The sequence below is a fragment of the Macaca fascicularis genome, chromosome 7 (assembly GCF_037993035.2).
Source record: "Macaca fascicularis isolate 582-1 chromosome 7, T2T-MFA8v1.1".
NCBI classification, from domain to species: Eukaryota; Metazoa; Chordata; class Mammalia; order Primates; family Cercopithecidae; genus Macaca; species Macaca fascicularis.
Window position 1 is genome coordinate 95,774,556 of NC_088381.1, and position 12,900 is coordinate 95,787,455.

Consider the following 12,900-nt stretch of genomic DNA (forward strand, 5'->3'; position numbering starts at 1 on the left):
CTCTCAAATATTAAAAGTACCATTGAATTTTAGATCACATACAACAGAAATTACATCTCAAATTATGCTTGAATCAATGTAAATAGGATCAAATAATATACACTCTGACCTGGGAAAATTCACGTTTCCTGGCTATTGAATAGAGTTTCTTGCCAATAGGGTAAATAGAAATTACTCTTGATGCATCTCAAAACTAAGCATGAAGTTCAAGGGCTTCACTTCAAGATTTTCTTCTGCTTTTTCTGGGAAATACAGCAAGACTGCATTGACTACTAAGTAAATGATTGAACACCCAGGCCTACTGTGATAGTCCAAATATAAGCACAATAGCTTGATGCTTAAAATCAGGTCAATGGACTTAGAATTCCACATCTGTACTATAACACTGGATGTTTTGTTGGATAAAGATTGACTTTGAAAAAAGAGAAATGAATTTATATATCTAATTCTGGCCCAACTCTTAGTCAGGTCTTTATGCTACCTATAGACATTTTTTAAATATAAAATAAGTGAAAATACATCATATGGCTATATTAATTCTGTTTTTCAAAAGTATAATTTATATAAATGTCACCTTTTAAATTTTTAGAGCATTTATATGGACATCTCTTAAGTTGTTGGATCTGATTTTAAAATATAAGAGGCAAAACCCCCAATGCAGTGATGTGAGTGGGTTACCATTATTTTCCCTAAAACCAACTACAAATACTCGACAAAACACTTGTCAAAAACATATATATCAGAGTTTTAGAAATTGACCAGATAGGAAGAAGTGCATTCTTGGGAAATCGTGGAACGTTGAGCAAAAACAATGGAAGGCTGTGGCATATTCCCCTGGGGCCATTCTCATCCACCCAGACTTGCAGTGCTGTAGTTCCACCAGGATGAAGAAAAATCCAGACACCATTAGCTTCCCTGTCAAAGGTGATTCTCTTAACTTGGAGTGGAAGGCAGAAAAACCCATGTCCACACTGTCAGTAAAAGCAGCAATAGCAGTAGCAAGTGAATGGAGAAGATCAGCAGTTCTGATTGCTTGAGGTTGCATTTCTGGTTAGAGAAAGCGAGGGATCAGCTAACTAGCCAGAGTTCTAATAGCTTTATATAAGGTCTCCATACATCACTAGCTACCTTCTGCACGCATATGCCAGAGACCAGTGGGATTCCAAGATAAACACATATCTCTGGATGGCCATGTGACTAGGAGACTGATCACTTATGTAGACGAGATGCAAAGAGGCCCAAAGACAAGCCTGGCACATCTGAAAACTGCCAGATGTTTGAAGGCACACTCCAGCCTGCTTCTGCCCAGTCTCTAGCCAGTTGTTGCCTGACCGCTAAGCAAGGCAGACAAAAAGGTGACCTCTAAGATTCAAGCTTTAGAAATGGAAAGAATAGGTAAATCAAACTGAGCACAAACGTGAATATTTACACACTGCTATGGAGACAGATTTTACAGATTTATCACGGGAAAATCACTAAGCAGTAAGCAAAGAGAACAATGGCACATCTCATGGAGGGAAATCAGAATCCAAAGTTGATAAAATAAATTATCTGCGACCAGTTTTCAACAACAACAAAAAAGCATGAGATATGCAAAGAAAGAGGAAAGCATAGCACATCTCAGGGAAAGTTAATAAAAGCTCTTTTTTTTTTTTTTTTTTTATGGGCACTAATGCTGGATTTAGCAGACAAATATTGTAAAGCATATGTTTTATATACATATTCAAAGGGCTAAAGAACACAATGTTTAAAAAGTTGAAAGTATAATGTCAATGTTTCCATAATGTAAGAATTTTAATAAAGAAACTGAAATATTAGGCCGGGCGCAGTGGCTCACGCCTGTAATCCCAGCACTTTGGGAGGCCGAGGTGGGTGGATCACCCGAGGTCAGGAGTTCAAGACCAGCCTGACCAACATGGAGAAACCTCGTCTCTACTAAAAATACAAAATTAGCTGGGCGTGGTGGCGCATGCCTATAATCCCAGCTACTAGGGAGTCTGAGGCAGGAGAATTGCTTGAGCCTGGGAGGCGGAGGTTGTGGTGAGCCGAGATCATGCCATTGCGCTCCAGCCTGGGCAACAAGAGTGAAACTCCGCCTCAAAAAAAAAAAAAAAAAAAAAGGAAATTGAAATATTAAAAATGGGAATTCTTTTGTTAAAAGTTCAATTTTGAAGAATATATATTGCTAAGTATACATTTTTCTGATCTCAAGATTTATGTAAAGATACTGAAATGAGCATAACATTGTATTAGACAAATTGATCAATGGAACAAAATAAAGTCTAAAAGCAGACCTCACATATATGATCAATTCATTTTCCTCAGAGGTACTATGGTAATTCAATAGTGAATTTTCAGTAACTGCTGCTGGAATAACAACAATGATGAGAGAGAAAAACAAAAAGTGATCCCTACTTCATAACACACACATTGAATTAATTTGACATGGGCCATAGATCTAATAATAAAAGTCACAACTATTATTTCTTCTCAAAATTACAGGACAGTATTTTAGACTCTTCGGGGTAGGCAAAGCTTTTTTTAATGTGCCAATACACACTAGTTAGTCAAGAAAAATATTATCAAATAAACCCATCTGCCATAAAAATACCTACTCTCTGAATGAGAACTTGGAGAAAAATTTTACAACACATTTTAAACTTTATTGTAAGATTAGTAAAATATTACCTATTTTTTTTCCAGGTTTAATTTTTAATTATTGTTCGTACATGGTGTATATACTCATAAGGTATACGAGATATTTTAATACAGACATACAATGCCTAATAATCACATCAAGTTAACTGTAGTATTCATCACCTCAAGCATTTATCTTTTCTTTATGTTACAAACAATGTAATTATACTCTTTTAGTTATTTTTAAAAGTACAATAAATTATTGTTGACTGTTGTCATCCTGTTGTGGTACCAAATACTTGATCATATTCATTACAATTAGCTATATTTTTGCACACTTTAACCATCCCCACTTTCCCCCTCCACCCGTTCCTACAGTTCCCAGCCTCTAGTAACCATCATTCTGTTCTCTACCTCCAAAAGTTATGATTTAACTTTTAGCTTCTATACATAAGTGAGAACGTGGGAAGTCGGTTTTTCTGTGCCTGGCTCATTGCACTTAATATAATGACCTCCAGTTCCATCGGTGATGTGGCAAGTGACAGAATCTTATTCTCTTTCATGGCTGAATAGTACTGCATTGTGTATATGTACCACATTTGTTTTTTATCCATTCATCTATTGACGGACACTTACGTTGCTTCCAAATCTTGGCTATTGTGAATAATGTTGCAATAAATATGGGGGTGAAGCTATCTCTTCCATATATACTGATTTCCTTTTTTTTCAGTATATACCTACACGTGGAATTGCTGGATTATATGGTAGTTCTAATTGGGGGGAATCCCTAACCTGTTTCCCATAGTGGTGATACTAATTTACATTCACACCAACAGTGTGTGAGTGTTTCCTTTACTCCACATCCTCACTAGGATTTGTTATTCCCTGTCTTTTGGATAAAAGTCATTTTAACGGGAGTGAGATAATATTTTATTGTAGTATTGATTTACGTTTCTCTGATGATCAATGATGCGGAACCTTTTTCAATACCTATTTGCCATTTATATGTCTCCTTTTGAGAACTGTCTATTCGAATATTTTGCCCATTTTTAAACCAGATTATTAAATTTTTTCCTATAGAATGGTTTGAGCTCCTTATGTATTCTGTTTATTAGTCCCTTGTCAGTTGGATAGTTTGCAAATATTTTCTATTCTGTAGGTTGCCTATTCACTTTGTTGATCGTTTTCTTTGATTTGCAGAAATATTTTAACTTGAGGTGATCACATTTGTCCATTTTTCTTAGGTTGCCAGTGGCTGGGGCTATTACTTAAAAAATCTTTGCTGAGACCAACATCCTGAAGATTTTGTTTATTGTTTCCTTGAAGTAGATTTATAGTATGAGGCCTTAGATTTAAGTCTTTAATCTATTTTGATTTTATTTTTGTACATGGTGAGATATAGGATTCTAGTTTCGTTTTTCTGCATAAGGATATCCAGTTTTCCCAGTACCATTTATTAAACAGACTCTCTTTTCCTCAATGTATGTTCTCAGCACCTTCGTTGAAAAAGAGTCTACTAGGGATGTATGAGTTTGTTTCTGGGTTCTCTATCATATTCCATTGGTTTATATGTCTGTTTTTATGCCACCACCATGCATGCTGTTTTGCTTATTACAGCTTTGTAATATCATTTGAAGTTAGGTAACATGATTCCTCCAGATTTAGTACCGATTTTCCTATTTCTGTAAAAAAAAAAAAAAAAAAGTAAATGGTATTTTGATAGAAACTGTGTTGAATCTGTGGGTTTTTTTTTTTTTTTAGAGAATATGGACATTTTTAAGATATTAATTCTTTTAATCTATGAACATGAAATATCTTCCCATTTGTTAGTGTTCCCTTCAATTATAGCTTTCATTGTCGAGACCTTTCACTCCTTTGGTTAAGTTTATTCCTAGGTAGTTTTTTAAAATTATTATTATTATTGTACTTTAAGTTCTGGGATACATGTACAGAACGTGTAAGTTTGTTACAAAGGTAAACACGTGCCATGATGGTTTTCTGCACCCATCAACCTCTCATCTACATTAGGTATTTCTTCTAATGCTCTCCCTCCCCTAGTTCCCCACCCCCCAACATGCCCCAGTGTGTGATGTTCCTCTCCCTGTGTCCATGTGTTCTCATTGTTCAACTCCCACTTATAAGTGAGAACGCGTGCTCACTCATAAGTTTGGTTTTCTGTTCCTGTTAGTTTGCTGAGAATGATTGTTTCCAGGTTCATCCATGTACCTGCAAAGGACATGAACTCATTCTTTTTATGGCTGCATGGTATTCCGTGGTGTATATGTGTCATATTTTGTTTATCCAATCTATCATTGATGGGCATTTGGGTTGTTTCCAAGTCTTTGCTATCATGAACAGTGCCGCAATAAACACACGTGTGCATGTGTCTTTATATTAGAATGATTTATAATCCTTTGGGTATATACCCAGTAATGGGATTGCTGGGTCCAATGGTATTTCTGGTTCTAGATCATTGAGGAATCACCACACTGTCTTCCACAATGGTTGAACTAATTTGCTCTCCCACCAATATGTAAAAGTGTTCCTATTTCTCCACATCCTCTGCAGATCTGTTGTTTCTTGACTTTTTAATGATCGCCATTATAACTGGTGTGAGATGGTATCTCACTGTGGTTTTGATTTGCTTTTCACTAATGATCAGTGATGATGAACCTTTTTTCATATGTTTGTTGGCCATATAAATGTCTTCTTTTAAGAAGTGTCTGTTCATTCCTTTGCCCACTGTTTAATGGTGTCGTTTGTTTTTTTTCTTGTACATTTGTTTAAGTTCTTTGTAGATTCTAGATATTAGCCCTTTGTCAGATGAATAGATTGCAAAAATTTCCTTGCATTCTGTAGGTTGCTTGTTTACTCTGATGATAGTTTCTTTTGCTGTGCAGAGCTCTTTATTTGAATTAGATCCCACTTGTCAATTTTGGCTTTTGTTGCCCTTGCTTTTGGTGTTTTAGTCATGAAGTCTTTGCCCGTGGCTATGTCCTGAATGATATTGCCTAGGTTTTCTTCTGGGGTTTTCATGGTTTTAGGTCTTATGTTTAAGTCTGTAATTCATCTTGAGTTAATTGTTGATAAGGTGTAAGGAAGGGGTCCAGTTTCAGTTTTCTCCATATGGCTAGTCAGTTTACCCAACACCATTTATTAAATAGGGAATCATTTCCTCATTGCTTGTTTTTATCAGGTTGGTTAAAGATCAGATGCTTGTAGATGTGTGGCATTATTTCTGAGGGGTCTGTTCTGTTCCACTGGTCTAAAATATCTGTTTTGGTACCAGCACCATGCTGTGTTGGTTACTGTAGCCTTGTAGTATTGGTTGAAATCAGGTAGCATGATGGCTCCAGCTTTGTTCTTTTAATTCTGTGAAGAAAGTCACTGGTAGCTCGATGGGGATAGCATTGAATATATAAATTACTTTGGGCAATATGGCCACTTTCACAATATTGATTCTTCCTATTCATGAGCATGGAATGTTTTTCCATTTGTTTGTGTCCTCTCTTATTTCCTTGAGCAGTGGTTTGTGGTTCTCCTTGAAGAGGTCCTTCACATCCCTTGTAAGTTGTATTCCTATGTATTTTATTCTCTTTGTAGCAAATGGGGATGGGAGTTCTATTATGATTTAGCTCTCTGTTTTTCTGTTATTGGTGTATAGGAATGCTTGTGATTTTTGCACATTGAGTTTGTATCCTGAGACATTGCTGAAATTGCTTATCAGCTTAACGAGATTTTGGGCTGAGAAAATGGGGTTTCCTAAATATAAAATCATGTCATCTTCAAACAGAGACAATCTGACTTCCTCTCTTCCTATTTGAACACGCTTTATTTCTTGCTCTTGCCTGACTGCCTGGGTCAGAACTTCAAATTCTATGTTGAATAGGAGTGGTGACAGAGGGCATTCTTGTCTTGTGTAGGTTTTCAAAGGGAATGCTTCCAGCTTTTGCCCATTCAGTATGATATTAGTTGTGGGTTTGTCATAAATAGCTCTTATTATTTTGAGATATGTTCCATCAATACCGAGTTTATTCAGAGTTTTTACCATGAAGGGGTGTTGAATTTTATCAAAGTCCTTTTCTGTATCTGTTGGTATAATCATGAGGTTTTTGTCATTGGTTCTGATTATGTGATGCATTATGTTTATTCATTTGTGTATGTTGAACCAGCTTTGCATCCCAGGTATGATGCCATCTTGATCGTGGGGGATAAGCTTTGTGATGTGCTGCTGGATTCAGTTTACGAATATTTTATTGAGGATTTTCAAATCACTGTTCATCAGAGATATTGGTCTGAAATTTTCTTTTTTTGTTGTGCTTCTGCCAGGTTTTGGTATCAGGATGATGCTGGCCTCATAAAATGAGTTAGAGAGGAGTCTCTCTTTTTCTACTCTTTGGAATAATTTCATAAGAAATGGTATCAACACCTCTTTGTACCTCTGGTAGAAAAAAGAATGAAAAGGAATAAACAAAGCCTCCAAGAAATACGGGACTATGTGAAAACACCAAACCTACATTTGATTGGTGTACCTGAAAGTGACAGGGAGAATGGATCCAAATTGGAAAACACTCTTCAGGATATTATGCAGGAGAACCTCCCCAACCTAGCAAGACAGGCCAACATTCAAATTCAGGAAATACAGAGAACACCACTAAGATACTCCTTAAGAAGAGCAACCCCAAGACTAATTGCCAGATTCACCAAGGTTGAAATGAAGGACAAAATGTTAAGGGTAGCCAGAGAGAAAGGTTGGGTTACCCACAAAGGGAAGCCCATCAGACTAACAGTGGATCTCTCTTCAGAAAACCTACAAGCCTGAAGAGAATGGGGGACAATATTCAACATTCTTAAAGAAAATGGTTTTCAACCCAGAATTTCATATGCAGCCAAACTAAGCTTCATAAGCAAAGGAGAAACAAAATCCTTTACAGACAAGCAAATGCTGAGAGGTTTTGTCACCACAGGTCTGCCTTACAAGAGTTTCTGAAGGAAGCACTAAATAGGGAAAGCAAAAACCAGTGCCAGCCACTACAAAAACACACCAATTGTAAAGATTATCGCCACTATGAAGAAACTGCATCAAGTAACAGACAAAATAACCAGCTAGCATCATAATAACAGGATCAAATTCACACATAACAATATTAACCTTAAATGTAAATGAGATAAATGCCCCAATTAAAAGACACAGACTGGCAAATTGGATAAAGAATCACCACCCGCTGGGCGCGGTGGCTCAAGCCTGTAATCCCAGCACTTTGGGAGGCCGAGACGGGTGGATCACGAGGTCAGGAGATCGAGACCATCCTGGCTAACACGGTGAAACCCCGTCTCTACTACAAAATACAAAAAACTAGCCGGGCGAGGTGGCGGGCGCCTGTAGTCCCAGCTACTTGGGAGGCTGAGGCAGGAGAATGGCGTAAACCTGGAAGGCGGAGCTTGCAGTGAGCTGAGATCTGGCCACTGCACTTCAGCCCGGGCGACAGAGCGAGACTCCGTCTCAAAAAAAAAAAAAAAAAAAAGAATCAACACCCATCAGTGTGCTGTATTCAGGAGACCCATCTCATGTGCAAAGACACCCATAGGCTCAAAATAAATGAACGGAGGAATATTTACTAAGCAAATGAAAAACAAAAAGAAAAAGCAGGGGTTGCAATCCTAGTCTCTGATAAGACAGACTTTAAACCAACAAAGATATAAAAAAAGGGCATTACATAATGGTAAAGAGATCAATGCAACAAGAAGAGCTAATTATGTTAAATATATATGCAATTATTACAGGAGCACCCAGGTTCATAAAGCAAGTTCTTAGAGAAGTACGAAGAGACTTAGACTCCCACACAATAATAGTGGGAGACTTTAATACTCTACTCTCAATATTAGACAGATCAACGAGGCAGAGAATTAAAAAGGATAGTAAGGACTTCAACTCAACTCTGGACCAAGGAGGCCTAATAGACATCTACAGAACTCTCCACCCCAAATCAACAGAATATACATTCTTCTCAGCACCACATCTCACTTATTCTAAAATTGACCACATAATTGGAAGGAAAACACTCCTCAGCAAATGCAAAAGAACAGAAACCATAACAAATAGTCTCTCAGATGATAGTGCAATCCAATTAGAACTCCAGATTAAGAAACTCACTCAAAACTTCACAACTACATGAAAACTGGACAACCTGCTCCTGAATGACTACTGGGTAAATAATGAAATTAAGGCAGAAAGAAATAAGTTATTTGAAACCAACAAGAACAAAGACACAACATACCAGAATCTCTGGGACACAGTTAAAGCAATGTGTAGAGGGAAATTTACCGCACTAAATGCCCACAGGAGAAAGCGAGAAAGATCTAAAGTCAACACCCTAACATCACAATTAAAAGAACTGGAGAAGCAAGAGCAAACAAATTCAACAGCTAGCAGAAGACAAGAAATAACTAAGATCAGAGCAGAACTGAAGGAGACAGAGATACACAAAACCCTTCAAAAAATCTATGAATCCAGGAGCTGTTTTTTTGAAAAGATTAACAAAATAGACAGACTGCTAGCAGACTAATAAAAAAGAAAAGAGAGAAGAAAAATACAGACACAATAAAAAATAATAAAAGGGAATATCATCATTGATCCCACAGAAACACAAACTACCATCAGAGAATACCATAAACACCTCTACACAAATAAACTAGAAAATCTAGAAGAAATGGATAAATTCCTGGACACATACACCCTCCCAAGATCAAACCAGGAAGAAGTCGAATCCCTGAATAGACGAATAACAAGTTCTGAGGCAGTAATTAATAGCCTACCAACCAAAGAAAAGCCCAGGACCAGACGGATTCACAGCTGAATTCTACCAGAGGTAATTAATTTTATTTGTAGCTATTGTAAATGAGATTACTTTCTTGATTTCTTTTTCAGATTGTTCACAGTTGGCATATAGAAATGCTGATATTTTTTGTGTGTTGATTTTATTTACTGCCACTATAATATGCTTTGTTTTTGAGTTTCAATAGATTTTTGGTGGTCTTTAGGTTTTTACAAATGTAAGATTTTGTCATCTCAAAATAAGGATAATTTGACTGCTTCCTTTTCAGTTTAATTGCCCTATATTTCTTTCTCTGATATGATTGTTCTAGCTAGGACTTCCAGTACTGTGTCAAAAGTGGACGACCTTGTTGTATTCCCAATCTTAGAGGAAATATTTTCAGTTTTTCCCACTCAGTATCATACTAGCTGTGGGTCTGTTGTATATGGCTTTTATTGTGTTGAGGTATATTCCCTCTATACCCAGTTCTTTGAGGGTTTATTTTTTTAAATCATGGAGGGATGTTGCATTTTAACAAATGATTTTCAGCAGCAATTGAAATGATCATGTGGTTTGTTTCCTTCATGCTGTTGATACGATGTTCACATTGCTTGATTTGTCTATGTTGTATCATGCTTGCATTCCTGGGACAAATCCCATTTGGTCATAATAAATGATCTTTTTAATGTGTTGTTGGATTCAGTTTGGTGTTTTGCAGAAGATTTTTTGCATCAATGTTCATCAGGAATATTGGTCTATAGTGTTCTTTCTTTGATATGTCTTTTTCTGGTTTTGGTATAAGGGCTTAGGGCAGGGGACCAGCATTCTAACATATGAAAATGTCTTAAAAGGAGGTGGTCGGGGGTACAAGCTCTGGATTGATTAGTTTATATATAAAAAGAGTGCTCACAGGCAAGTAATTTTATATACTAGGAATTAGCTAATTTTAGGAGGCACAGTTCCTCCTGGGTCAGCAAGGCATCAGATATCAGAGCCTGGAGATTTAAGAAAATATAGTTAATACATGTTTTTAAAAAAATTCCTGTAAGCTTATTTTTACTTATTTTTATGTTTGTCTCTGTTTTCTGTCTCTATCACAACACCATAGTCTCCTTGAAGGTGGGGATCATATTTCTTGTTGTATCTGTCAGCTCACATATGGCCTATGCACAATAATGCCCAACTTGGACATATATTCATGTATCATACTTACACAAATAAAAAATTAATTTTATTTTTGTGACATAAATCGTTTATGCTCTTTTTTCTAATTTTCTGAAAACTGACAAATGCTGGATTTAAGAATGTCTCTTTTTAACTATTTAACTAAATGAAGTTTTGAATTATCTCTTTTGAAACTGAAAGTAAATGGATTTTGCTAAGCCAACACTGTCTATAAAACTTGCACTGGAAGACAAAGCTGAAAGAAAAACAGAATAAATATATTAAACCCATTCCCAAAATGCCTCTTTTCTTGAGAGGAGCTAGTATGAAAATATTTTTTTTTTAACTGAGAGAAAGGGGATATATCTCTTTTTATTTCCGAAATCCCATCCTCAAATGTAAGTTTAAAGACAGGATTGAAATCATTATGTTTGTCAAATCAGCGCTACTTGCATTTTATAGTGTTGAGACATCTTTGTCCCTATAAAAACCTTGCCTATTTCCAGGGCCTTACAAGAATAATGTAGTATTATTCTTAATTATCACTGCCATTTAAGTGTATTGCTTCCATTTTAATAGGAAAATATGTAGATTTGTGTAGAGTAGTACAAACCATATTTCACATTATTGATGTTTTTATAATTATTGGTTTGTTGTATTTTTTCTTTAAAAAGTCTAAGTTTTTTAGAAATTATAACTAAGCATTTATTGACAATATAAGATGCTTTTTGCATTTCTTTTAAACTACAAACTTTATTTTTAAGACATGGGGTTATCTAACAGACAAAGCAGCTCTGTCCTTCAGGATGGAGGTAACCTAAAAAAGCAGCTGATTGAGAAGCTATAGAATTTTGATAGCAAATGAGTATGATTCTTCCTAACCTATGAAATTATAAATAATTTTCATTTTCAGAAGAATAGTTAGAACTACTGTCCTGCATATGGAAAGTGTAAAACTTGATATGCCTGAGAGAATAATAGTTTCCCCTGTTGCATAAGTCTTACTGTGCATTTTATTAATGGCCTTGCTTTATTAGTTCCTGTATTAGCCTGTTCTCATGCTAAGACATGCCTGAGACTGGGTCATTTGTTTGAAAAGAAAAAAAAGAGTTTTAACTGACTCACAGTTCCACAGAGCTGGGGAGGCCTCAGGAAGCTTACAATCATGGCAAACACATGCTTCTTCACATGGGAGCAGGAAAGAGAAGAATGAGAGTGCAAGCAGGGGAAATGCCAAATCTCTCTCTCTCTCTCTCTCTCTCTCTCTCTCTATATATATATATATATATATATATATGTATATATTTGCTGTTCTCATGATAATGAGTGAGTTTTATGAGATCTGATGCATACATGTGTGTATATATATATATGTACGTGTGTGTGTGTGTGTGTGTGTGTGTGTGTGTGTGTATGTGTATGAGATGCATATATCTGCAGAGGAAACTGCCCCCATGATTCAATTACCTCCATCTGGTCCCACCGTTGACACATGGGGATTAAAATTCAAGGTAAGATTTGGGTGGGAAAACAGAACCAGACCTTATCAGTTCCTGATACAATTTATACTTGTAAGAGGAAAAAGTAATCCCTGTGGACAAGGCAGGGTGGTTAAAGGGAACAATCCATTCTTCTTTAAAATGGGAAAAACACTGAGATCTTTTGTAGAAATATTGTCTTATTATTCTATTATCTATCTCATCATACACCATACATAATGGTGCTAAGAATAGATCTTAGTTGAAGTAATTTACAGATGTCAGCAAACATATACACTTCCTTTTTTGCAAGTATCTTTGCAATTACACTAGTCTTTAAGATTCTCAGAATATTTAAAGTTTAGAAAGTTAGCACGTATCATTACTTTGTATCTCTTTTTGGAGTAAATGTATGCAATAAACTCTCCTTTCATATTCAGCTCTTTACTGCGCTGTATATGCAGCACTTTCCATTCCTTTTTGGAGGAATGGAAACTGAAGGAGTTAGCCAAATTTAAGTCATTGCTTCACCATTGAATTGTTCAAGTATTTCTAATTTATATCAGCTGCAGTGAGTTTTTCAACATGTAAATTTGGATTCAAAAGGATAAAGAAGCATATGGTACCAAGACATAGTTCTGGAGAACTACAGGTTTAATTGCATGAATTTAATATAAGCAGGATAGTTGTTTGTCTACAAAATTTTACAACAGAGGTTAGCGAAACTGTATAGTCAATAAATATTTGGAAAACACATTTCCTCTTCCTAGGTATCTTCTTTTAATTTGTATTTAAACTTTAATATG